The 27,606-nt window shown below is 49.8% G+C and overlaps 1 long non-coding RNA gene across 1 annotated transcript; it reads left to right on the forward strand.

Moving 5' to 3' along the window:
* Positions 1-20: 20 nt before the first annotated feature.
* Positions 21-27,483, forward strand: LOC141073989 (uncharacterized). Its single transcript, XR_012227106.1, has 4 exons — positions 21-225; positions 2,171-2,254; positions 12,257-12,349; positions 27,135-27,483. It is a non-coding gene; the product is annotated as an uncharacterized lncRNA (long non-coding RNA).
* Positions 27,484-27,606: the final 123 nt, after the last annotated feature.

Raw genomic sequence — 27,606 nt, forward strand, 5'->3', positions numbered from 1 at the left:
TCCACACACCGTCTCCCTTCTGTCCTCTGCGGGGTGTCGGCCGCTCCCTCCTCCGGGCTTCTTGGTGTGTTGTGCCGAGCTGACTGCTCTGCTACTCTGCTGCGCGCTCTCCACAGTGGAGGAATGGTACAGGACCTGCAATGACATCACAATCATGTGACTCAAGGGGGAGGAGCCACAGCATTTGCAGGCTGGAAGCTGAAGGAGATGGGAAACTTGTGAGAGGTAATGGCGGGAACAGGGAACATGGGGAGGACAGGGGGTGTGTGATAGAAGGGAGCAGGGGGTGTGTGATAGAGGGGAGCAAGAGGGTGCAGGGGGTGTGTGATAGAGGGGAGCGAGAGGGTGCAGGGTGTGTGTGATAGAGGGGAGCGAGAGGGCGCAGGGGGTGTGTGATAGAGGGGAGCGAGAGGGCGCAGGGGGTGTGTGATAGAGGGGAGCGAGAGGGTGCAGGGGGTGTGTGATAGAGGGGAGCAAGAGGGTGCAGGGGTTGTGTGATAGAGGGGAGCAAGAGGGTGCAGGGGGTGTGTGATAGAGGGGAGCGAGAGGGTGCAGGGGGTGTGTGATAGAGGGGAGCGAGAGGGCGCAGGGGGTGTGATAGAGGGGAGCGAGAGGGTGCAGGGGGTGTGTGATAGAGGGGAGCAGGAGGGTGTGTGATAGAGGGGAGCGAGAGGGTGCAGGGGGTGTGTGATAGAGGGGAGCAGGAGGGTGCAGGGAGTGTGTGATAGAGGGGAGCAAAAGGGTGCAGGGTGTGTGTGATAGAGGGGAGCAAGAGGGTGCAGGGTGTGTGATAGAGGGGAGCAAGAGGGTGCACGGGGAGTGTGATAGAGGGGAGCAAGAGGGTGCAGGGGGTGTGTGATAGAGGGGAGCAAGAGGGTGCACAGGGTGTGTGATAGAGGGGAGCAAGAGGGTGCACGGGGTGTGTGATAGAGGGGAGCAAGAGGGTGCAGGGGGTGTGTGATAGAGGGGAGCAAGAGGGTGCAGGGGGTGTGTGATAGTGGGGAGCAAGAGGGTGCAGGGGGTGTGTGATAGAGGAGAGCAAGAGGGTGCAGGGGGTGTGTGATAGAGGGGAGCAAGAGGGTGCAGAGTGTGTGTGATAGAGGGGAGCAAGAGGGTCAGGGGGTGTATGATAGAGGAGAGCAAGAGGGTGCAGGGGGTGTGTGATAGAGGGGAGCAAGAGGGTGCAGGGGGTGTGTGATAGAGGGGAGCAGGAGGGTGCAGGGTGTGTGTGTGATAGAGGGGAGCGAGAGGGTGCAGGGGTGTGTGATAGAGGGGAGCAAGAGGGTGCAGGGGGTGTGTGATTGTTATAATAATTGTAATAAAGTTCTTTCTTTTATGTGCGTGTATATAGACATATATATCCATACGTGTATGTGTGTGAGTATATATATATATATATACACATGATTGCATATATGCCATTATTATGCTTAGACTGAAACTCTTTTCTGCTGATGTAATACATGGGTGTAATGCTTAGTTTGCTATCCTTATCTAACGTACAAAAATAAAAAGTCATACCTTTACTTCTCTGGTAACGTAGATAAGGATATCTTATCTCCACAATTTTAAGCGTGCCCTGAAAACGCATTTATTCAGACTGACTTATCGCCTCAACACATTAACCTAATCTATCCCTGGGTGGCACAGCCAAAAGTTTTGCCATAACCAGGTTCCTCGCATCATGTTCCCACATGCTTTATGCATCCATTAGCCCTCTGTGTCTGTACTGTTACACACTTAACATTATGGCTGGTCCATACAATCAGGGCAACTGTTACCACCCACCTTTCGTGTCTCCCTCTTTCCTCATAGACTAAGATTGCGAGCAGGGCCCTCATTCCTCTTGGTATTTGTTATAATCTACTGTATGTGATTATTGTTATGCTGTAATGTCTATTGGCTGTACAAATCCCCTCTGAAATGTAATGTGCTGCGGAATATGTCGGCGCTATAGAAATAAAATGTATTATTATTATTAAGGATTGCTAACAGCTAAGTATATTGTATGTACTATTTTTGCAAACGAAGTATGTTTCAACGCCCTCCTCTTTTATTATTTAAACTCTAAGAATATGTATTGAGGCAGACAAAGGACTGCTCACATCTGGTGTGGCTGTCATTCTCTCTCCATGCTAGCATGACCAAATAAAGGATCTTACTTATTCAGGTCTGGACGATTTCTAATTGGAAGACTGAAACTCCACTGACATTTGGTGTGTTGGCCAGGAAATCCAACACCTTTCCCTCACCGGTGAGTACTGTAACCCATGCACGGGGGAGTCTGGAACTCCTTAAGTAAGTCCTCCGTCTTGAGGAAGCATTGACAGCGAAACGCGCGTCGGGGTTTAGGATCTTTTAGCGGGCCACTTGGCATTTATGTAACAAGAGCTGGGAACAGGTAATATGTATTTATGAGACATCTATAGCGTTATTCGCATATCTGATTGTTAGCCTTCATAAGTATAGCTTTCTGTGTAATACAATGGCAGCACTTGCAGCCGCCTTATATGCTTAGGTCTATAATGAGACTTTGCACTATGCAAGGCACATGGCAGCATTGGGAACTGCCTTAATGAGATTCCTGTGTTTTCAATGCAGGATACACACTCATTTAATAGTGTGGCTTTGAGTGTGCTATACTATGTCTATATTGAGCTGAAAAATATTCAGAATTGAGAGTCCTCAGTGGTTGATACCTTTTAATGGCTAACTGAAAAGATGGTAACACATTGCAAGCTTCCTAGACTACTCAGGTCTCTTTATCAGGCTAGACTAATACAAAATCTGAAGAGTCACATATTTATGCACAATACAACACAGAAAAAATGCAATAGATGAGACAAGTGACGTGAAGCAGAACTATCAATATGGGAGAGGGAGAAACATAAATATTGGACCAGTACATAGATAAGGAGTTTTACAGTCCTCTGATTGGGGTCTCCTAATGTGTTGTGATGCCCCTACAAGGTCTTGGAAGCAAATTCCTTAATTGATGTAAAAAGACATAAATCCATGCGACACTTTCATTCCAGCACTGAGAGTGTCAAAGGTCGTCATAAATTTATACTCACAGACTCTTCTCTCTCTCTGAGATGTGAAGTTACCTTTCAATACCAGTAATTTCATATCCGTGGTGTTGTGGTCCATCATACAAAAATGTTTTGCCACAGGTAGATCCCTTCTTTTTTCTCTTATTGTGTGATGATGAGCATTCATCCTTGTTCTAAGCTTTTGCCCGTTCTCCCCCACATACAGACTCCCAGTTGGACATTTAGTACAGATAATTAAGTACACCCCATTAGATGTGATGCAGCTGAGAGTACCTGGGATCTTGTAGTCCTGATGTGAGTTGGGGATCTTTATCTTGTCCGTGGTCATTATAAATGGACAGGTTTTACATTTTTTTCTGGTTTCAAGGAAAGGTTCCTGCAGCTGATGGAGAGGACAGGGAGCTTCTGACAATGATGCTTCTTACATTTGGGGGCTGCCTAAAACACAGCAGTGGGGGGTCTGGAAACATGGATTGTAATCGGGCATCTTTTTGCAGTAAAGGCTGTAATTTCCGTGCCGCTCCCCTTAGCACTTCCAGATTTGGGTTGTAGGTGACCACTAGAGGCTCCCGGTTATTCTCTTCTTCAGCTTTGTAATGTAGCAGGTGATTCCTTGACATTCTGGTGGCTCTTGTAATCTGGTTTTGAATTGTTCTTGGATGGTAGCCCTGACTCAAAAAGGACTTTTTGAGGCGACCAAGGTGTTTGTCTCTATCCATGGGGTTGGAACATATACGATTGTATCTGATGGCTTGGCTATAGATAGAGTTCTTTATGTGTTTTGGATGGAAACTGTCCCATTTCAGGTATGTTGGACGGTCGATTGGCTTCTGATACAGGGATGTCTCTATTTCATTGTTTTTTAGCTTAATGATGGTGTCCAAAAAGTTAATCTCAGTGCTGGAGTAGTTGAATGTTAAATTGATGGTGGGATGAAATTGATTAAACTGTTCGTGGAACGTCTTTAGCTGTTGCTCAGACTCCGTCCAGATGATTAAAATATCATCAATGAAGTGGTAGTAGGCCAGGGGCCTGATGGGGCATGAGGACAGAAAGTCGCTTTCAAGCTTGGCCATGAAAAGATTGAGCTGGTAACTTTAAAGTAGACCATATGGCTAAATATACATAATAGGAAGAAGCACGTCATAAAGAATTTTGTTATTAATAGGAGCATTTACTATACGCCTTTGATGTGCAAAATATTTAGTGGATACGGTTCTCATTATGTTATATGTGACTACTACAGTGCTAATCTAAAATATTATGTGAATTGTAATTTATTAAGCCATGTGGTTATTACAAAGATAAAATAAATATTTGCTATGGAGAAATAAGCTGTAAGAGGCAATTTAACTTTGTATAACAAATTAAATAATATACTTTTAATAATGTGAGATCTTAGAGACATTTTGGTCTTATATGTTTGTAGATATTATAGTAAATATTTTTTGCACTATTATATGCATTTGGGTATATATGACTCCTTTTATGTCCCTGAAACTTGTGTATACGCTAAATTTTGATCTTTCTATGGTATGAGGCACTTTATTTTATATGTATATGTTGGAATAAAGATTGGAATTTTTAATGAGTATTTCTATCACACTTTTTTGATCAGGAAGTAGCGTATTGTCTACAATGATCAGTATGTTTCATTAAAATAGAACCCAGTATAAAATTTTGCCGGTATTGTTTGAATGTTGTTTTCTGGTAAGTGTGCTGTTTTGTCTGTCTTTTAAAACTACATAGAACGAAAACGCCATAACTATATGTTTTATGTTACACATGAGACTCCTTGAGTGATCTCTTGAGTGAATGTATAAGGATTGGAATATAAAATCCTGGGTGTATAAGGGAGTCCAGTAGGCGTGGTTGACATTCACCTGTGGACTGGAGACAAATCATAGTTTATTATAGTGGTATAAATCACCTAGATACATGCCACCTGATTCCCATAGAGAATATTCTATGTAGTTTTGTTATATGTTTTTCTTTTAATAGCACAGAGTGACTGAACCTCCTCGTTTCACTGAGGAGAGTCCGCGCCGGTGGTGCTCTGAATACCTGATATTAAGAACGGGAACGTCTCTGTTTATAAAGAGGCGGTGTCATTGGACTTTATCTCAGCACTTCAGGTGTAGGAGTACGAGGGAACTTTACTCTCTTGTCTTATATGTCTCTGCGTATGTGTGTATGTCCAGTCCCTAACTGTGAAGATCGTTGTGTGTTTGTACTGTTACACTAGTCAGAAGTCCTTGTGAGTATATGTATCTTTGTGATATCAGTGACCATAGTCTTTGGGGAACTTTGTTATTATTACACTGTGTTGTGACACTCGCCCCTTACAGGCCTTCATTGGGTGGAGGTGGCAGGATATAGCGATACAAGCTGGTAAATATCTAGGACATGGTGTAATCAGTGAGGATTATTTAGATCCTGGATATTAGTAGCAGTAATTGAATTGTTGCTATTGGTTTATTATCTTCTTGTTGACATATGAATTTCACTGATATTTGTCAGACTTCTTATAAGTGGGTAGAAATCCATTGTGCTCCAGGGTTTATATTGTGTATAGTCCTCATCTTGTTTGTCTTTTTGTGTTTAAGAATTTTATGTAACATCATTATGGGACTTTATCCCATAGATACAGATATATATATTTTAAGGTCTTGTCCTCATTGTAAGGCAGTAATGTTATTGACCATTTCATGTGATGGCTGGAAAGTTATTAAGATTGTACCAAGAGGGTATCCATGGAATGAAACTGGATATGGTCCTTTCTCATCGGGTACCCAGAGAGAACAGTCTTCAGATCAGATGTGCAATGTGTCCTTATTGGTAACTTATAGGCCTAACTCTTATATATTATAACAAATAGAGAGTAAACATTGTAGATCCCTGACATTGTCTTTTTAATCTTGAAAAACTAGGAGAAGGCACCACCCAGAGCACACAGTCCTGAGGTGGGGAGATAAGCTGTGAGCATGAGAAATGTTTTGGAATGTGGTTGTTTGTGGTTTTAAGATAAGAAGGGACCACTAGAAGAGCTGAGGGTGTCCCCTGACCAGATGGGTTGTATTTGATGATAAAACTTACTTTGATAAAATGTGAAAATTTGGTACAAGAAAGGGGTAATGAGAGGAAAAATTTAATTTGGCTAAAGTAGAAATACATTTATAAAACACTGTATTTCCAGAAGTAACCGTCCTTGTGGTAAGCCATGAGGTCACTTCTCTTGTTGATTCAGCAGCAGCACTAGAACCTTAGTACATCCAGAAGAGATACCGACTATTGGACTGTCTGCTGCCTGCATAGTGGTAAAAGGAGCAAGTGGTAAGGGCCACAGAGAACCATTGTCTACGCCTGTGGAGACACCGGGCCCTCGGCACAGGTAAAAATGCAATTATACAAATTATAATATCAACTGTGTGGGAGGGATATGATGCAAGCCCTGAGCCTGGGAATAATTCCTACTGCTGCCGGACTATAGGTGAAATCCATGGCTGAGACAATGGTGATCCAGGGGTATGGGGAATCTAGATACTTTTACAGTCTAGATCTAGTAACTGCAGGACCATCCTTTATCAAGGAAGCAATAGATAAAGGTATACAAATGTAGATTTTCACACACCTGAAGAACTACACTGCACCATGTACTACAGGTATTTAGGGGTCCTGATGTAAAATATGAGAATTTCCATGCTCTAGATTGTTCTTGGACACTCTATACTGGGATCATGAAGGGAAATGTGTCATCAGTTTTAAACTGGCAGAACTAATTAAATTGTTGTTTTTTGCTTTTTAGAGGTTCTGTGCCACATGTTTCCCTCTCCAGATGTAAAGTAGATCATGGAAATTCCTTTGTGATTTTGTTAAAGAGTGTAAGGAAAGTAACAATGGGAGGATTTGGGTGATGGCTTATTTTACAATACCAGACTGCAGGCATGTTCACAAGTTCTAAAGTGGAACACCATTTCTAAACCCAGTGTCCACCTGCAGCGAGGCAGGGGAACGAGTGAGAAATGCTGATCCTTTCCTAGAATTAGAGGAAGAATTGATCACATACCCAGAATCGTTGTGGTCCACATGACCTGCAGATGTGGGATTGATAAAAGGGCTGATTATATCCTGTCCAGCTCACCTTGTAACACAGCCAGTAGGGAGGGCGCCCCCATCTGTAAGCGAGGCAGTGATAACAAGAGCCCCCACAGTGCCGGACCCCCATACTCTGCTGAATGACTGGAGGCCGCAAAATAAGGTCTTTACAGTGAGATCTCAGTAATGTCAGTGGAGTTTTAGTCTTCCAATTAGAAATCTTCCAGACCTGAATAAGTAAGATGTTTCTTTATTGATCATGCCGGCATGGAGGCAGAATGACAGGCACACCATATGTGAGCAGTCTGTCTGACTCTATACATATTCAAAGAGTTTAAATAAGAAAAGAGGAGGGCGTTCAAAATACTACGTTTGCAAAATAGTACATACATTGAAATATGCTTAGCTGTTAGCAATCCTTATCTATGTTACCAGAGAAGTATGACATTTTATTTGCATGCAAGACAAGGATAGCAAACTAAGCATTACACCCATGTCTTCTCATTACACCAGCTGAAAAGAGTTTCAGTCGAAGCATAAGAATGCAATCATGTGTATATTATATATATATATATATACACATACTCATACACACATACGTATATATATATATATATATATATATACACTCACTGGCCACTTTATTAGGTACACCATGCTAGTAACGGGTTGGACCCCCTTTTGCCTTCAGAACTGCCTCAATTCTTCGTGGCAGAGATTCAACAAGGTGCTGGAAGCATTCCTCAGAGATTTTGGACCATATTGACATGATGGCATCACACAGTTGGCGCAGATTTGTCGGCTGCACATCCCTGATGCGAATCTCCCGTTCCACCACATCCCAAAGATGCTCTATTGGATTGAGATCTGGTGACTGAGGAGGCCATTTGAGTACAGTGAACTCATTGTCATGTTCAAGAAACCAATCTGAGATGATTCGAGCTTTATGACATGGCGCATTATCCTGCTGAAAGTAGCCATCAGATGTTGGGTACATTGTGGTCATAAAGGGATGGACATGGTCAGCAACAATACTCAGGTAGGCTGTGGCGTTGCAACGATGCTCAATTGGTACCAAGGGGCCCAAAGAGTGCCAAGAAAAAATTCCCCACACCATGACACCACCACCACCAGCCTGAACCGTTGATACAAGGCAGGATGGATCCATGCTTTCATGTTGTTTACGCCAAATTCTGACCCTACCATCCGAATGTCGCAGCAGAAATCGAGACTCATCAGACCAGGCAACGTTTTTCCAATCTTCTACTGTCCAATTTCGATGAGCTTGTGCAAATTGTAGCCTCAGTTTCCTGTTCTTAGCTGAGAGGAGTGGTACCCGGTGTGGTCTTCTGCTGCTGTAGCCCATCTGCCTCAAAGTTCGACGCACTGTGCGTTCAGAGATGCTCTTCTGCCTACCTTGGTTGTAACGGGTGGCAATTTGAGTCACTGTTGCCTTTCTATCAGCTCGAACCAGTCTGCCCATTCTCCTCTGACCTCTGGCATCAACATGGCATTTCCGGCCACAGAACTGCCGCTCACTGGATTTTTTTTCTTTTTCGGACCATTCTCTGTAAACCCTAGAGATGGTTGTGCGTGAAAATCCCAGTAGATCAGCAGTTTCTGAAATTCTCAGACCAGCCCTTCTGGCACCAACAATCTTGCCACGTTCAAAGGCACTGAAATCACCTTTCTTCCCCATACTGATGCTCGGTTTGAACTGCAGGAGATTGTCTTGACCATGTCTACATGCCTAAATGCACTGAGTTGCCGCCATGTGATTGGCTGATTAGAAATTAAGTCTTAACACACAGTTGGACAGGTGTACCTAATAAAGTGGCCAGTGAGTGTGTATATATATATATAAATATAAGAGAATTGGGATCCAGCAAAAAGATGAAAGTTCACCAGAATTATAAAATCTTCTTCTTTATTTATCCATTAATTCATGTAAAAAATATATGAGGAACTCCAAACAATTGGTAACATTCCAGCAAGGGACTACATGTTTCAGCACTATGTGCCTTCTTCACGGTCCTATTTGAACTGAGCTCCAACACTGACAATATATCCTCCTTTGTGGAACATATTCAAATGACCCTTAATTAAAAGCAGTGAAACAAACCAATTAAAAACACCTGAGTAGATGGTTGAAACTCAGTTCAAAAATATTGCTAGAAAAATACATATATTGAACATGTTTTATACATAGACCAATGATATAAACATTTGGTAATAAATCAACAGTGATGTGGAATAACTGCCACAAAAAAAATAAAATAAATTATTTTATAAACATATATGAAAAAATACATCAAGTAGTAGGCGCGATCTAAATATCAGAGACAATCACAAATATAACTCTCAAAAGGAATAATATATTGGAGTAGGTATAAGATAGAGATATAATCTTTTGAAAACTAATATATGCACTCTATAAAAAAAAAAAAAATTCTACTCTTATTTTCTTACTTAATATTGTGTAATGAGATCCATTCTACTGTTCAATCCGTCAGGAACTCTAGTCTCTAATAAAAAGATCCACCTACTTTCTCTAGAGAGGATTTTACTTTTATACTCACCACCCCTACGTGGTTTTGTAACCACCTCTATTCCCCTAAAGGAAAAGCTTTTTAAATCTCCTTTATGCACATTAGCAAAGTGTTTGGAAACCGCAGAGGCTCCTGCAATAGGCAAATTATATATATATATACATGCACATAAAAAAAAGAACTTTATTACAATTATTATAACACCCAGGGACACTGCTGGAGGAGCCAAGAGGGGAGCATTGCTGCCGGCCGCAGGCTGGGATGAGGGGTCATTTGAATGTGTGGCGCGCCGCTGTGGGTGTACGGTGCTGCGGGGGCTCTGCCGACATTTTGTGAAAGGACAGAACCCCCGCAGTTTATATATTTATATTTACTCATTTATATAGCGCTATTAATTCCACAGCACTTTACAGACATTAGTGGCATTGTCCCCAATGAGGCTCACAATCTACATTCCCTATCTTTAGAGACGGACATGCGGCGCGTCTTTCCAGATCACAACATGTCTGTTTATTTGCGGAGACGCGATAGATCTCACCCTACAATGTATTGGACGCGGTGAATCCACACGGTTCAGTGATCACATGTGGAGTCACCTGCGTTCAGTAGCCGGCAGCGGACGTGTGCTGCGTACAAAGCGCTGCCAATTCCTGATCGTGTGCACCGGCCTAAGGGAATAAATCAGTCAATTTCAGAAAAAAAACAAATTCCTCTGACCTCTGCTGGTGTCAGTGCCGTCTGTGGCCCCAACGGGGATTTATGTGATTCCTATTTTAGGGGGATTCAGGCAGAGCCCCCGGACGCACTGCAGAAGCGCAGTGTGAACAGGGCTTAATATCCTATTGTGTGGAATAGTGCTGTCTACTATACTATTCACACTGTCCCAGTGCAGCAGCCAGACACGGACGCCGGGCAGACATGGACGCCGGGCAGACACGGACGCCGGGCAGACACGGACGCCGGGCAGACACGGATTCCGGCCAGACACGGACAGCAGCCAGACACGGACACCGAACAGACACAGACACCGGCCAAGCACAGACAGCAGACAGACATGGACACTGGCCAGACAGGTGCAGCAGCCAGACACGGACACCGGCCAGACACGGACACCGGCCAGACAGGGACACCAACCAGGCATGGACACTGGGCAGACAAGGACACCAAGCAGACATGGACACCGGGCAGACAAGGACACCGGGCAGACACAGACACCAGCCAGACACAGACACCGGCCAGACACAGACACCGGCCAGACACAGACACTGGCCAGGCACAGACAGCAGACAGACAGGGACAGCAGCCAGACACGGACACCGGCCACACACGGTCACCAGGCAGACATGGACACCGGCCAGACATGGACACCAGCCAGGCATGGACACAGGCCAGACACGGACACCAAGCAGACATGGACACCGGGCAGACAAGGACACCGGTCAGACACAGACGCCGGCCAGACACGGACAGCAGCCAGACACGGACAGCAGCCAGACACGGACACCGGCCAGACACGGACACCGGCCAGACATGGACACCGGCCAGACACAGACACTGGCCAGGCACAGACAGCAGACAGACAGGGACAGCAGCCAGACATGGACACCGGCCACACACGGTCACCAGGCAGACATGGACACCTGGCAGACACGGACATCAGCCAGAAGACACTTTTTTTTATAAATCTGTTGCTGTTGTCTTTCAGAATATTTCCTGCCAACACTGTAAATAAATCCACAGCAACAATGGTGGGTGTGAACAGACACTACAGGGGATTTCTGAGAATGTAAAAATAATTAGCATGAACTGATAAATTCCCCGTGGCTCCAGCACCGATGCTCGAGGGGTCTCTGCCAGTCTCAGCACTGGGCTGCAGGGGTCTTGTGGCTCCAGGGGTCTCTGTCAGTCTTAGCACTGGGCTGCAGAGGTCTTGTGGCTCCGGGGGTCTCTGCCAGTCTCAGCACTAGGCTGCTGGGGTCTTGTGGCTTTGGGGGTCTCCGTCAGTCTTAGCACTGGGCTGCAGGGGTCTTGTGGCTGCAGGGGTCTCCGTCAGTCTTAGCACTGGGCTGCAGTGGTCTTGTGGCTCCGGGGGTCTCCATCAGTCTTAGCACTGGGCTGCAGGGGTCTTGTGGCACCAGGGATCTTCATAAGTCTCAGCACTGGGCTGCAGTGGTCTTGTGGCACCGGGGATCTCTGTCAGTTTTAGCACTGGGCTGCAGTGGTCTTGTGGCTTTGGGGTTCTCCGTCAGTCTCAGCGCTGGGCTGCAGGGGTCTTGTGGCTCCAGGGGTCTCCATCAGTCTTAGCACTGGGCTGCAGGGGTCTTGTGGCTTCACCTTATATTATAGCTGCAAAATGAATAAAAACCATCAGGGCCCCCGAACCATCGGCCACGGAGCCAGAGGGGATTTAGCAGAGTAGTTTGGGGGACATATAGGACTTTAATCTCTTTTTATTCTGCTGTTTGTGAGGTAGGATGTAGAAAAAGACGGCAATTCTGCTAATGTTTTCTATTATGTGACTGTACGGCCCCTTCACACGACCTGTCATGTTTTTCACAGATGCCACGTGTCCCCTATTTGACCTACGGTGCTGCTCTCATGTCCGTGTTTTCCCAGCATCACAGATGACAAAGGACCAAGACAAGTCTATGGGTCCGTATAAACATGCCGTCCGTGTGCTGTACATGTGCAGTCCGTGTGCTGTACATGTGCTGTCCGTGTGCTGTAGATGTGCTGTCCGTGTATTGTACATGTGCTGTCCTTGTGCCATCTGTCTGCCATACAAGTGCCGTCTGTGTGCTGTACATGTGCTGTCCGCGTGTTGTACATGTGCCGTCCAAGTGCTGTATATGTGCTGTCCGCGTGTTGTACATGTGCCGTCCATGTGCTGTACATGTGCTGTCCGCGTGTTGTACATGTGCCGTCCATGTGCTGTACATGTGCCGTCCATGTGCTGTCCATGTGCCGTCTGTGTGCTGTACCTGTGCCATCTGTGTGCCGTACATGAGCTGTCTGTGGGCTGTACATGTGCCATCCGTGTGCTGTACATGAGCCGTCCGTGTGCTGTACATGTGCCGTCCGTGTGCTGTACATGTGCCGTCCGTGTGCTATACATGTGCCGTCCGTGTGCTGTACATGTGCCGTCCGTGTGCCGTCTGTGTGCTGTACATGAGCCGTCCGTGTGCTGTTCATGTGCCGTCCGTGTGCTATACATGAGCCGTCCGTGTGCTGTACATGTGCCGTCCGTGTGCTGTACATGTGCCGTCCGTGTGCTGTACATGTGCCGTCTTTGTGCTGTACATGTGCTGTCCGTGTGCTGTACATGAGCCATCCGTGTGCTGTACATGTGCCGTCTGTGTGCTGTACCTGTGCTGTACCTGTGCCATCTGTATGCCGTACATGAGCTGTCTGTCTGCTGTACATGTGCCGTCCGTGTGCTGTACATATGCCGTCCGTGTGCTGTACATGTGCCGTCCGTGTGCTGTACATGTGCCGTCCGTGTGCTGTACATGTGCCGTCCGTGTGCTGTACATGTGCAGTCCGTGTGCTGCGCATGTGCCGTCCGTGTGCTGTACATGAGCCGTCCGTGTGCTGTACATGTGCCGTCCATGTGCTGTCCGTGTGCTGTACATGAGCCATCCATGTGCTGTACATGTGCCGTCCATGTGCTGTACATGTGCCGTCTGTGTGCTGTACCTGTGCTGTACCTGTGCCATCTGTGTGCCGTACATGAGCTGTCTGTGTGCTGTACATGTGCCATCCGTGTGCTGTACATGAGCCGTCTGTGTGCTGTACATGAGCCGTCTGTGTGCTGTACATGTGCCGTCCGTGTGCTGTAAATGTGCTGTCCGTGTGCTGTACATGAGCCGTCCGTGTGCTGTACATGTGCCGTCCGTGTGCTGTACATGTGCCGTCCGTGTGCTATACATGTGCCGTCCGTGTGCTGTACATGTGCCGTCCGTGTGCCGTCTGTGTGCTGTACATGAGCCGTCCGTGTGCTGTTCATGTGCCGTCCGTGTGCTATACATGAGCCGTCCGTGTGCTGTACATGTGCCGTCCGTGTGCTGTACATGTGCCGTCCGTGTGCTGTACATGTGCCGTCTTTGTGCTGTACATGTGCTGTCCGTGTGCTGTACATGAGCCATCCGTGTGCTGTACATGTGCCGTCTGTGTGCTGTACCTGTGCTGTACCTGTGCCATCTGTATGCCGTACATGAGCTGTCTGTCTGCTGTACATGTGCCGTCCGTGTGCTGTACATATGCCGTCCGTGTGCTGTACATGTGCCGTCCGTGTGCTGTACATGTGCCGTCCGTGTGCTGTACATGTGCCGTCCGTGTGCTGTACATGTGCAGTCCGTGTGCTGCGCATGTGCCGTCCGTGTGCTGTACATGAGCCGTCCGTGTGCTGTACATGTGCCGTCCATGTGCTGTCCGTGTGCTGTACATGAGCCATCCATGTGCTGTACATGTGCCGTCCATGTGCTGTACATGTGCCGTCTGTGTGCTGTACCTGTGCTGTACCTGTGCCATCTGTGTGCCGTACATGAGCTGTCTGTGTGCTGTACATGTGCCATCCGTGTGCTGTACATGAGCCGTCTGTGTGCTGTACATGAGCCGTCTGTGTGCTGTACATGTGCCGTCCGTGTGCTGTAAATGTGCTGTCCGTGTGCTGTACATGTGCCGTCCGTGTGCTGTACATGTGCCGTCCGTGTGCTGTACATGTGCAGTCCGTGTGCTGTACATGTGCCGTCCGTGTGCTGTACATGAGCCGTCCGTGTGCTGTATATGTGCAGTCTGTGTGCTGTACATGTGCCGTCCGTGTGCTGTACATGAGCCGTCCGTGTGCTGTACATGTGCCGTCCATGTGCTGTCCGTGTGCTGTACATGAGCCATCCATGTGCTGTACATGTGCCGTCCGTGTGCTGTACATGTGCCGTCTGTGTGCTGTACCTGTGCTGTACCTGTGCCATCTGTGTGCCGTACATGAGCTGTCTGTGTGCTGTACATGTGCCATCCGTGTGCTGTACATGAGCCGTCCGTGTGCTATACATGTGCCATCCGTGTGCTGTACATGTGCCATGTGTGTGCTGTACTTGTTCCGTCTGTGTGCTGTACATGTGCCGTCCGTGTGCTGTACATGTGCCGTCCGTGTGCTGTACATGTGCCGTCCGTGTGCTGTACATGTGCCGTCCGTGTGCTGTACATGTGCCGTCCGTGTGCTGTACATGTGCCGTCTGTGTGCTGTACATGTACCGCCTGTGTGCTGTACATGTGCTATCCATGTGCTGTACATGTGCTATCCATGTGCTGTACATGTGCCGTCCGTGTGCTGTACGTGTGCCGTCCGTGTGCCGTCCGTGTGCCGTCCGTGTGCCGTCTGTGTGCCGTCCGTGTGCTGTACATGTGCCGTCCGTGTGCTGTAAATGTGCTGTCCGTGTGCTGTACATGTGCCGTCCGTGTGCTGTACATGTGCCGTCCGTGTGCTGTACATGTGCCGTCCGTGTGCTGTACATGTGCCGTCCGTGTGCTGTACATGTGCCGTCCGTGTGCTGTACATGTGCCGTCTGTGTGCTGTACATGTACCGCCTGTGTGCTGTACATGTGCTATCCATGTGCTGTACATGTGCTATCCATGTGCTGTACATGTGCCGTCCGTGTGCTGTACGTGTGCCGTCCGTGTGCCGTCCGTGTGCCGTCCGTGTGCCGTCTGTGTGCCGTCCGTGTGCTGTACATGTGCCGTCCGTGTGCTGTACATGTGCCGTCCGTGTGCTGTACATGTGCAGTCCGTGTGCTGTACATGTGCCGTCCGTGTGCTGTACATGAGCCGTCCGTGTGCTGTATATGTGCAGTCTGTGTGCTGTACATGTGCCGTCCGTGTGCTGTACATGTGCCGTCCGTGTGCTGTACATGTGCCGTCTTTGTGCTGTACATGTGCTGTCCGTGTGCTGTACATGAGCCATCCGTGTGCTGTACATGTGCCGTCTGTGTGCTGTACCTGTGCTGTACCTGTGCCATCTGTATGCCGTACATGAGCTGTCTGTCTGCTGTACATGTGCCGTCCGTGTGCTGTACATGTGCCGTCCGTGTGCTGTACATGTGCCGTCCGTGTGCTGTACATGTGCCGTCCGTGTGCTGTACATGTGCAGTCCGTGTGCTGCGCATGTGCCGTCCGTGTGCTGTACATGAGCCGTCCGTGTGCTGTACATGTGCCGTCCATGTGCTGTCCGTGTGCTGTACATGAGCCATCCATGTGCTGTACATGTGCCGTCCATGTGCTGTACATGTGCCGTCTGTGTGCTGTACCTGTGCTGTACCTGTGCCATCTGTGTGCCGTACATGAGCTGTCTGTGTGCTGTACATGTGCCATCCGTGTGCTGTACATGAGCCGTCTGTGTGCTGTACATGTGCCGTCCGTGTGCTGTACATGTGCCGTCCGTGTGCTGTACATGTGCAGTCCGTGTGCTGTACATGTGCCGTCCGTGTGCTGTACATGAGCCGTCCGTGTGCTGTATATGTGCAGTCTGTGTGCTGTACATGTGCCGTCCGTGTGCTGTACATGAGCCGTCCGTGTGCTGTACATGTGCCGTCCATGTGCTGTCCGTGTGCTGTACATGAGCCATCCATGTGCTGTACATGTGCCGTCCGTGTGCTGTACATGTGCCGTCTGTGTGCTGTACCTGTGCTGTACCTGTGCCATCTGTGTGCCGTACATGAGCTGTCTGTGTGCTGTACATGTGCCATCCGTGTGCTGTACATGAGCCGTCCGTGTGCTATACATGTGCCATCCGTGTGCTGTACATGTGCCATCTGTGTGCTGTACTTGTTCCGTCTGTGTGCTGTACATGTGCCGTCCGTGTGCTGTACATGTGCCGTCCGTGTGCTGTACATGTGCCGTCCGTGTGCTGTACATGTGCCGTCCGTGTGCTGTACATGTGCCGTCTGTGTGCTGTACATGTACCGCCTGTGTGCTGTACATGTGCTATCCATGTGCTGTACATGTGCTATCCATGTGCTGTACATGTGCCGTCCGTGTGCTGTACGTGTGCCGTCCGTGTGCCGTCCGTGTGCCGTCCGTGTGCCGTCTGTGTGCCGTCCGTGTGCTGTACATGTGCCGTCCGTGTGCTGTACATGTGCCGTCCGTGTGCTGTAAATGTGCCGTCCGTGTGCTGTACATGTGCCGTCCGTGTGCTGTATATGTGCCGTCCGTGTGCTGTACATATGCCGTCCGTGTGCTGTACATGTGCAGTCTGTGTGCTGTACATGTGCCGTCCGTGTGCTGTATATGTGCAGTCCGTGTGCTGTACATGAGCCTTCCGTGTGCTGTACATGTGCCGTCCGTTTGCTGTACATGTGCCGTCCGTGTGCTGTACATGTGCCGTCCGTGTGCTGTACATGTGCCGTCCGTGTGCTGTACATGTGCCGTCCGTGTGCTGTACATGTGCCGTCTGTGTGCTGTACATGAGCCGTCTGTGTGCTGTACATGAGCCGTCTGTGTGCTGTACATGAGCCGTCCGTGTGCTGTACATGAGCCGTCCGTGTGCTGTACATGTGCCGTCCGTGTGCTGTACATGAGCCGTCCGTGTGCTGTACATGTGCCGTCCGTGTGCTGTACATGAGCCTTCTGTGTGCTGTACATGTGCCGTCCGTGTGCTGTACATGTGCCGTCCGTGTGCTGTACATGTGCCGTCCGTGTGCTGTACATGTGCCGTCCGTGTGCTGCAGATGTGCCGTCCGTGTGCTGCAGATGTGCCGTCCGTGTGCTGTACATGTGCCGTCCGTGTGCTGTACATGTGCCGTCCGTGTGCTGTACATGTGCCGTCCGTGTGCTGTACATGTGCCGTCCGTGTGCTGTACATGAGCCATCCGTGTGCAGTACATGTGCCGTCCGTGTGCTGCACATGTGCCGTCCGTGTGCTGTACATGTGCCGTCCGTGTGCTGTACATGTGCCGTCCGTGTGCTGTACATGTGCCGTCCGTGTGCTGTACATGTGCCGTCCGTGTGCTGTACATGTGCCGTCCGTGTGCTGTACATGTGCCGTCCGTGTGTTGTACATGTGCCGTCCGTGTGTAACATGGAAAGTCTATGAGAAGCTTTGTAATTCCATTTCCATTATCCATACGGATGACCAAGATCAGAGTCTCATTACCCCGAGTAGAGAAGCTCCAGGGACAAAGACCCCGTCTGGTCCTAACACGCTGGGGGCCCGGAGTATCCAGCCACGGGGCCCGGATTCTCTCATTTGTGGCCCCAGCGTTTCCTGTAGAATAAATCCCTTTCTCACACAGTCCTGTAGTAATGACTTTGTTCTCACGTTTTGTAGGAGGGTTCGTCTGACTCCATCTTATGTTATCAGTATAAGTGCAGGATAGGAGAAATGTGGTCAGTCAATCCACGCTGTGAATCACTGAGGAATGAGTTCTGTGAGACTCTGAAACGCGTAGAATAAAGTCCACTGTATTAATAATCTGAGTTTTTCGTGATTCGCAGCGCGGATTGACTGACCACATTTTTCCTGTCCTGAATCTTCTATGTTGGTCCCTCGTGGATCTGTGGTTCTGCAGCAGCGAATCCTCCATTGCCGGTTACAAATCTCCATTTGGTGAGTGTATCACTTGCGATTGTTATCTGCACTCCGGATAATGCACTATTGCGCTATTTCTCTTTTACAGCAATATTAGTATAAGTGCGAGAGATGAGACACCAGCGACCGCAGTTTTACCGTGTGTGTCCGACAGAGGCGTATCTAGGCTTTCTGGCACCCGGCGCAAGAATTTGGTTCGCCCCCCCCACACACACACATGCGACTTGCACACTTAGCCATGTACCCACGAGCTGCTCTCCCTAATGCCCTCAATGTTCAGTGAGAATCTGAGAGAAGCAGGAAGATATATATAGCAGGGGTATCTCAAACCAATGTCAGATATTTAGAGGTAGCAAATTGGTATATCATAAACTATAAAACATAACCTTTAATGATTCCTTAAAAACCATGCATCAAATCTAGACAAACATGTGCCAAAGTGCAATTGTGTTGTGCTCTATTTAAAAACAAACCGTTATGTACTTTATGAGGTACCATATGGCCCTAGACATTATCGTATTTCTTGTCCAAATATTTATAAACCTGGACTCTCCGACCATATGGGCCTTATACATATATATTCATATGCCAAAGGGCCTTTATGTCATCAGAATTATTACTTGTTAGACATATACTCAGCCCGTATACAAATAGCATAGCGTGTGTACAGCACCGGTCAAATGCATAAATATAAAATCACCTCATCAGCAATTTATATCCATTTATGATACCACTGTAGAAACTAAGACCGCTGTACTTATCTTTGGACGCTTCTATAAATAACGGATGATCAGGTAAGGTCCATCTGAAAACCCCAGAATCAAGACCCGATCTCCAGAATTGTCACCCAACGCGTTTCATCAATGTCTGACTCATCAGGGGTATTGTGACATCTTTTTCTGGCGCATAGCTCGCCCATTGTGAGATAGCTGCCTTTTATAAATCGCGGCATACCGCGGCTTATTGCCGTTTCCGGTTGCCCCGTTCAGTACTTCCGGTTTGCGCATGACGCCGGCATCTGCTCAGGCATCTTGCCCCACTTCCTGGGTTTTCCTAAACAGGCGCCGCGCGTCATGTTGGGGCAGGAACCGACCCTACCCTGCCCCACTTCCTGGGCGTAACCGGGCCTGTCGGTCTGCATATCAAAATATTGCGTGATTGGTCTAAGCAGTCACCTGACCATCACGTACCATTAGGAGCCGCTCCCTTTGTTTTACTACATCAATCTAATAGTGCGGCTTCATTTACTCAATCACAAAATGTTGATTGCGTCCCCCTATCATTATTTATACGGGATCTGAATTATTAAGTCATTTTATGATTGCATAGGCGTTATGAATCAGTACAAAACGCCAACACCCATATTATGGACATTGTCAAGGATTATCTTGTGAATAAAAACAAATTCTTTACACCCCATCGTAGGGAAAGAAACAGAAAAAAGAAAATGAAAAATAATCAGGGTACCATCTGCAAATTATGTATAATGTGGAATTTGTTCAATTATTTTGTTGCATGCATAATAGGGGATACCACCAACCTCCATGTGTCTGTAGGAATTATAGAAAGGGTGCCCACTATATCTGGCCCTAAATGTCCCTAACTGACTGTTCCCTACCTCACGCGGAGGTTGGCACCCTAAATTCCTGCGCAATGGCGCCCCCACTCCTCGTCGGCTCTCCCTGAGCTAAAAAGCCCTATTAAAACTCCCTACAAGAAGGAAGAAAAGGATAGTGTCTCATTAAGTCCTTTGGGATATACAGATTGTAATGAGAAAATCCAATATGCTTCTCTTTGGAGTATACGTTTATCCCAATCACCTCCTCTTGGATTTTGGGGGACCTTTTCTATGCCCATGAAACTGACAATGGGCGAGCTATGCGCCAGAAAAAGATGTCACAATACCCCTGATGAGTCAGACATTGATGAAACGCGTTGGGTGACAATTCTGGAGATCGGGTCTTGATTCTGGGGTTTTCAGATGGACCTTACCTGATCATCCGTTATTTATAGAAGCGTCCAAAGATAAGTACAGCGGTCTTAGTTTCTACAGTGGTATCATAAATGGATATAAATTGCTGATGAGGTGATTTTATATTTATGCATTTGACCGGTGCTGTACACACGCTATGCTATTTGTATACGGGCTGAGTATATGTCTAACAAGTAATAATTCTGATGACATAAAGGCCCTTTGGCATATGAATATATATGTATAAGGCCCATATGGTCGGAGAGTCCAGGTTTATAAATATTTGGACAAGAAATACGATAATGTCTAGGGCCATATGGTACCTCATAAAGTACATAACGGTTTGTTTTTAAATAGAGCACAACACAATTGCACTTTGGCACATGTTTGTCTAGATTTGATGCATGGTTTTTAAGGAATCATTAAAGGTTATGTTTTATAGTTTATGATATACCAATTTGCTATCTCGAGAAGCAGGAAGAGAAGCTCGTTGTCACAGGACCATAACTATGAGAGTCACATATGAGTGACGTGTCCGTGTGATGACACTGGAACCTGCAGAGCTGAATCCTGACATTGCAGCTTCTGAATTCTCACAACGAATGCACTGCACACATTTAGGATTCTCACTTGCCGATGTACAGTCATGTCAGCACAAGTATGTGATTTATATACTTCTGGCCACATTCCTACTAGACATGCCCGGCCTCACTCCGTTCATTTTCATTGAGTGAGGCCACACATGTCTCGTCAGCATGTGACCGTATGTATGTAAATTACCGGCACGAGAGAATCCTGACAGCGTGCAGTGAGCACTGTGAGAATTCAGACGTCTGCAGTCACATAGAATGTCTGCAGACTCAGCACAAACCTGGACAACCCCTTTAATGTTACTAACAAATAAAAACATGAGAATAAGTCAGTATCACAAATAACATTTACCTCCAGGTACCTTATAGATGATGTCGTCTCTGGAGTCGTTCTCCTTTTCTTCATCTTGTCCAGACCCCATGATGAGTTTTCTCATCCACATCTCATCTCTGCAGACTTCCATCTTCTCCGGTCTTCTGCAGCAAATCTCCACATGACGCCCTTAAAGATAGAAGTGTCATTATAAAGCTCCTAAATACAAATATCTGCAATATACTGTCGCCTCACACTATTCCCCTCCCTCCTCATACTGTCTCCTCTATCATCCCTCTGTTCACAATACTGTCTCCTCATATATTTACCCCCTCACTCTCTATACTGTTTGCTCACACATACCCCTGACTCCCCATACTGTCTGCACACATCCCATCACCCTCACTCCCCATACTGTGTCCACATACATTAACCCGTTTGCTCCCCATACTGTCTGCACCCATCCCCCATACTGTTTCCTCATACATACTCTTCATTTTGTGTCCTCAAATCTCCCCACTCATATTAAATCCCCCATCCCCAATTCCCCACACACATTAAGTACCCCCCATCCTGACTCCAAATCCCCCCCACCCACATTAAATGCCCCATCCCCACTCCAAATCCCTCACACACATTAAATAACCCCCATCCCCACTCGAAATCCCCCCCACATTAAATAACCTCCCATCCCCACTCCAAATCCCCCCACGCATTAAATAACCCCCCATCCCCACTCCAAATCCCCACACACATTAAATAACCCCCCATCCCCACTCCAAATCCCCCCACACATTAAATAACCCCCGTCCCTACTCCCAAATCCCCCAACACATTATGTACCCCCACTCCAAATCCCCCCACACATTAACCCCCATCCCCACTCATTAACCCCCCACACATTCACCCCATCCCCACTCATTAACCCCCACACATTCACCCCCATCCCCACTCATTAACCCCCCACACATTAACCCCCATCCCCACTCATTAACCCCCCACACATTAACCCCCATCCCCACTCATTAACCCCCACACATTAACCCCCATCCCCACTCATTAACTCCCCACACATTAACCACCATCCCCACTCATTAACCCCCCACACATTAACCCCCATCCCCACTCATTAACCCCCCCACACATTAACCCCGATCCCCACTCATTAACCCCCCACACATTAACTCGCATTCCAACTCATTAACCCCCCACACATTAACCCCCCCACACATTAACCCCCATCCCCACTCATTAACCCCCATCCCCACATTAACCCCCCCACACATTACCTCCCATCCCAATTCATTAACCCCCTTCCCCAAATTAACCCCCCACTCATTAAACCCCTTCCCCCCTCATTAACCCCCCAACCCCACATTAACCCCCATAATGTCCTCAGGTTTCCCTCTCCTCCTCCCATATGTTCCTCATCTTTCTCCACCACACCACATGAATATGTCTGCATCCTGGCCTTGCGCCGAGTCCTCATACACTGTCCTCAGTAAATTTACTCCCCCTGCTCCCTCCCTATCCATTCCATGGGACTCTGCAGCCATCCCGCAATCTTCCCTTGCACAGTCGGTGGTGTCTTCAGCTCCATTACCCGTCTGAAGCACTTACCGCACCAACCGCAACGCTGCCTCACTGCCCGAGTCTTCGCCTCTGTAGAGCTGGCATGTGATGTCAGCAGCGTGATCATGTGACCTGATCATGCTGCTGGCGCATGCGGAAGTGCCGGTGGCGGTGAGGCGCCGCTGGCAGTGGCGGCGTAGCGGCGCTTACACCTCTCCAAGTGAGTCAGACAGTGTATGTACTAGTACACAGACGTGCAGCACTTTCTCTGCGCCAGCTGCAAGTTTGACAGCCAGCTCAGAGAACTGGAGAATCTGAGTGTGGGGGCGGCAGAATGCTGCCAGCGGGGAGTCTCCTCTTTGGACCACCGCATCAGGCAGCCCGATGGTGCTCCCTGTCGGCTGCACTCTGGGCAAATGCCCCAGCTGCCCCCCCTGGATACGCCCCTGGTGTCTGACATCAGTTCTACAGTGTGAGAGATGCGGGTTCTGTGACCGAAGCTGGGGGTATACGGGTGTATACAGTATACACAGGGGTCTGCGACTGAAGCTGGGGGAATACGGGTGTATGCAGTGTACACAGAGGTCTGCAACTGAAGCTGGGGGTATACGGGTGTATACAGTGTACACAGGGGTCTGCGACCGAAGCTGGGGGTATACGGGTGTATACAGATTATGCAGTGGTGTCTGTGACTGAAGCTGGGGTATACAAAGTACACAGAAGGGTCCGCACAAAGGCGGCTTTGCTCCGTACACCTCGTACACACATGGCTCTGCTCCGCACACCTCGTACACACACGGCTCCACTCCGTACACCTCGTACACACGTGGCTCTGCTCCGTACACCTCGTACACACACTGCTCCGCTCCATACACCTCGTACACACGTGGCTCCGCTCCGCACACCTCGTACACACAGGACTCCGCTCCGTACACCTATTACACACACGGCTCCGCTCCATACACCTCGTACATACACTGCTCCGCTCCGTACACCTCGTACACACAGGGCTCCGCTCCGTACACACACGGCTCTGCTCCGTACACCTCGTACACACGCGGCTCAGCTTCGTACACCTCATACACACACGGCTCCACTCCGTACACCTCGTACACACGGCTCTGCTCTGTACACCTCGTACACATGTGGCTCCGCTCCGCACACCTCGTACACACACGGCTCCGTTCCGCACACCTCGTACACACACGGCTCGCCTCCGTACACCTCGTACACACAGCTCCGCTCCGTACACCTATTACACACACGGCTCCGCTCCATACACCTCGTACATACACGGCTCCGCTCCGTACACCTCGTACACACAGGGCTCCGCTCCGTACACACACGGCTCTGCTCCGTACATCTCGTACACACGTGGCTCCGCTCCGTACGCCTCATACACACACGGCTCCACTCCGTACACCTCGTACACACGGCTCCGCTCCGTACACCTCGTACACACAGGGCTCCGCTCCGTACACCTTGTTCACACAGGGCTCCGCTCCGTACACCTTGTACACACACTTCTCCGCTCCGTACACCTCGTACACACAGGGCTCCGCTCCGTACACCTTGTACACACACTTCTCCGCTCTGTACACCTCGTACACACACGGCTCCGCTCCGTACACCTCGTACACACAGGGCTCCGTTCCGTACACATCGTACACACACGGCTCCGCTCCTTACACCTCGTACTCACACAGCTCCGCTCCGTACACCTCGTACACACACAGCTCCGCTCCGTACACATCGTACACACACGGGTCCGCTCCTTACACCTCGTACACACACAGCTCCGCTCCGTTCACCTCGTACACACACAGCTCCGCTCCGTACACCTCGTACACACAGGGCTCCGCTCCGTGCACATCGTACACACACGGCTCCGCTCCGTACACCTCGTACACACAGCTCCGCTCCTAACACCTTGTACACACAGCTCCGCTCCTAACACCTCGTACACACACTTCTCCGCTCCGTACACCTCGTACACACACGGCTCCTCTCCGTACACCTCGTACACACACGGCTCCGCTCCGTACACCTCGTACACACACGGCTCCGCTCCGTACACATCGTACACACACGGCTCCGCTCTGTACACCTCGTACACACGGCTCCTCTCCATACACCTCGTACACACACGGCTCCGCTCCGTACACCTCGTACACACACGGGTCCACTCCTTACACCTCGTACACACACAGCTCCGCTCCGTTCACCTCGTACACACACAGCTCCGCTCCGTACACCTCGTACACACAGGGCTCCGCTCCGTGCACATCGTACACACACGGCTCTGCTCCGTACACCTCGTACACACAGCTCCGCTCCTAACACCTTGTACACACAGCTCCGCTCCTAACACCTCGTACACACACTTCTCCGCTCCGTACACCTCGTACACACACGGCTCCTCTCCGTACACCTCGTACACACACGGCTCCGCTCCGTACACCTCGTACACACACGGCTCCGCTCCGTACACATCGTACACACACGGCTCCGCTCTGTACACCTCGTACACACGGCTCCTCTCCATACACCTCGTACACACACGGCTCCACTCCGTACACCTCGTACACACACGGCTCCGCTCCGTACACCTCGTACACACACGGCTCCTCTCTGTACACCTCGTACACGCGCGGCTCCTCTCCGTACACCTCGTGCACGCGCGGCTCCTCTCCGTACACCTCGTAGACGCGCGGCTCCTCTCCGTACACCTCGTAGACGCGCGGCTCCTCTCCGTACACCTCGTACACGCGCGGCTCCTCTCCGTACACCTCGTACACGCGCGGCTCCTCTCCGTACACCTCGTACACGCGCGGCTCCGCTCCGTACACCTCGTACACGTGCGGTTCCGCTCCGTACACCTCGTACACGCGCGGCTCCGCTACGTACACCTCGTACACACACACGGCTCCGCTCCGTACACCTCGTACACATGCGGCTACGCTCTGTACACCTCGTACACGCGCGGCTCCTCTCCGTACACCTCGTAGACGCGCGGCTCCTCTCCGTACACCTCGTACACGCGCGGCTCCTCTCCGTACACCTCGTACACGCGCGGCTCCTCTCCGTACACCTCGTACACGCGCGGCTCCGCTCCGTACACCTCGTACACGTGCGGTTCCGCTCCGTACACCTCGTACACGCGCGGCTCCGCTACGTACACCTCGTACACACACACGGCTCCGCTCCGTACACCTCGTACACATGCGGCTACGCTCTGTACACCTCGTACACGCGCGGCTCCTCTCCGTACACCTCGTACACGCGCGGCTCCTCTCCGTACACCTCGTACACGCGCGGCTCCTCTCCGTACACCTCGTACACGCGCGGCTCCGCTCCGTACACCTCGTACACGTGCGGTTCCGCTCCGTACACCTCGTACACGTGCGGTTCCGCTCCGTACACCTCGTACACGCGCGGCTCCGCTACGTACACCTCGTACACACACACGGCTCCGCTCCGTACACCTCGTACACATGCGGCTACGCTCTGTACACCTCGTACACGCGCGGCTCCTCTCCGTACACCTCGTACACGCGCGGCTCCTCTCCGTACACCTCGTACACGCGCGGCTCCTCTCCGTACACCTCGTACACGCGCGGCTCCGCTCCGTACACCTCGTACACGCGCGGTTCCGCTCTGTACACCTCGTACACGCGCGGCTCCGCTCCGTACACCTCGTACACGTGCGGCTCCGCTCCGTACACCTCGTACACACACGGCTCCGCTCCGTACACCTCGTACACACACGGCTCCGCTCTGTACACCTCGTACACACACGGCTCCGCTCCGTACACCTTGTACACACAGGGCTCCGCTCCGTACACCTCGTACACACACGGCTCCGCTCCGTACACCTCGTACACACACGGCTCCGCTCCGTACACCTCGTACACACACGGCTCCGCTCTGTACACCTCGTACACACACGGCTCCGCTCCGTACACCTTGTACACACACGGCTCCGCTCCGTACACCTCGTACACACACGGCTCCGCTCCGTACACCTCGTACACACAGGGCTCCGCTCCGTACACCTTGTACACACAGGGCTCCGCTCCGTACACACACGGCTCCGCTCCATACACCTCGTACACACACGGCTCCGCTCCGTACACCTCGTACACACACGGCTCTGCTCCGTACACCTCGTACACACACAGTTCTGCTACATCCACCCTGTAAACCCCTCCTGACCCCACACATAAACTTCTCCTCATCCAGCACCATGACAACCAGCACAGCAGAGTCCTGCACACACTGAGGCCCCTGATCATGTGACCCCTGACTCCGCCCCTCCTGTGACCTCATCACAGGTCCTGTGTGCACAGAGCAGCTGTAGAAATCTCCGGCCTCGGGGGTCTCACCAGACTTCGCTCTTTTCTTGCAGGGGCCGCAGTGGATTTCATCCTGGATCCATAGAGCTGAATAGAGGAGCGATGTTCCTTCACTCTGATGGGAATTGATGGTGACGTTTGTCCAACGTCCACGTTGCCGAGTAAATCCCCCCAGGACTGCAGCCGGTAAAGACCCCGATATCCACAGGTGTCCCCTTTAATTTGGGGAAAGGGATAGAAAAGCCTCTTATCCCGAGGGGAAACCCTGTACATGGAGACATCGGCCTCAGATCTCTCCTGTCCTGTTCTTCCAGAAAAGCCTCAAACTTCTGTGTGTGACTCAGAGCTGAGATCTAACGGGAGAGAAGATTCCAGTGCGGGGAAGACGGGAAACCTTCATATAGACGGCCGGTGGGGATGGAGGCAGTGACCGACTCTGGCCACATCTGTCTCTAGAGCCGTAGTAGAAGATGGAGATGTCGTCCTCATCATGAAGGAGTTATTTCTCATGTCGCGTGTAATGAA

Source organism: Dendrobates tinctorius, unplaced genomic scaffold (genome assembly GCF_039654945.1).
Source record: "Dendrobates tinctorius isolate UK_male_01 unplaced genomic scaffold, ASM3965494v1 ptg000321l, whole genome shotgun sequence".
Classification (NCBI taxonomy): Eukaryota; Metazoa; Chordata; class Amphibia; order Anura; family Dendrobatidae; genus Dendrobates; species Dendrobates tinctorius.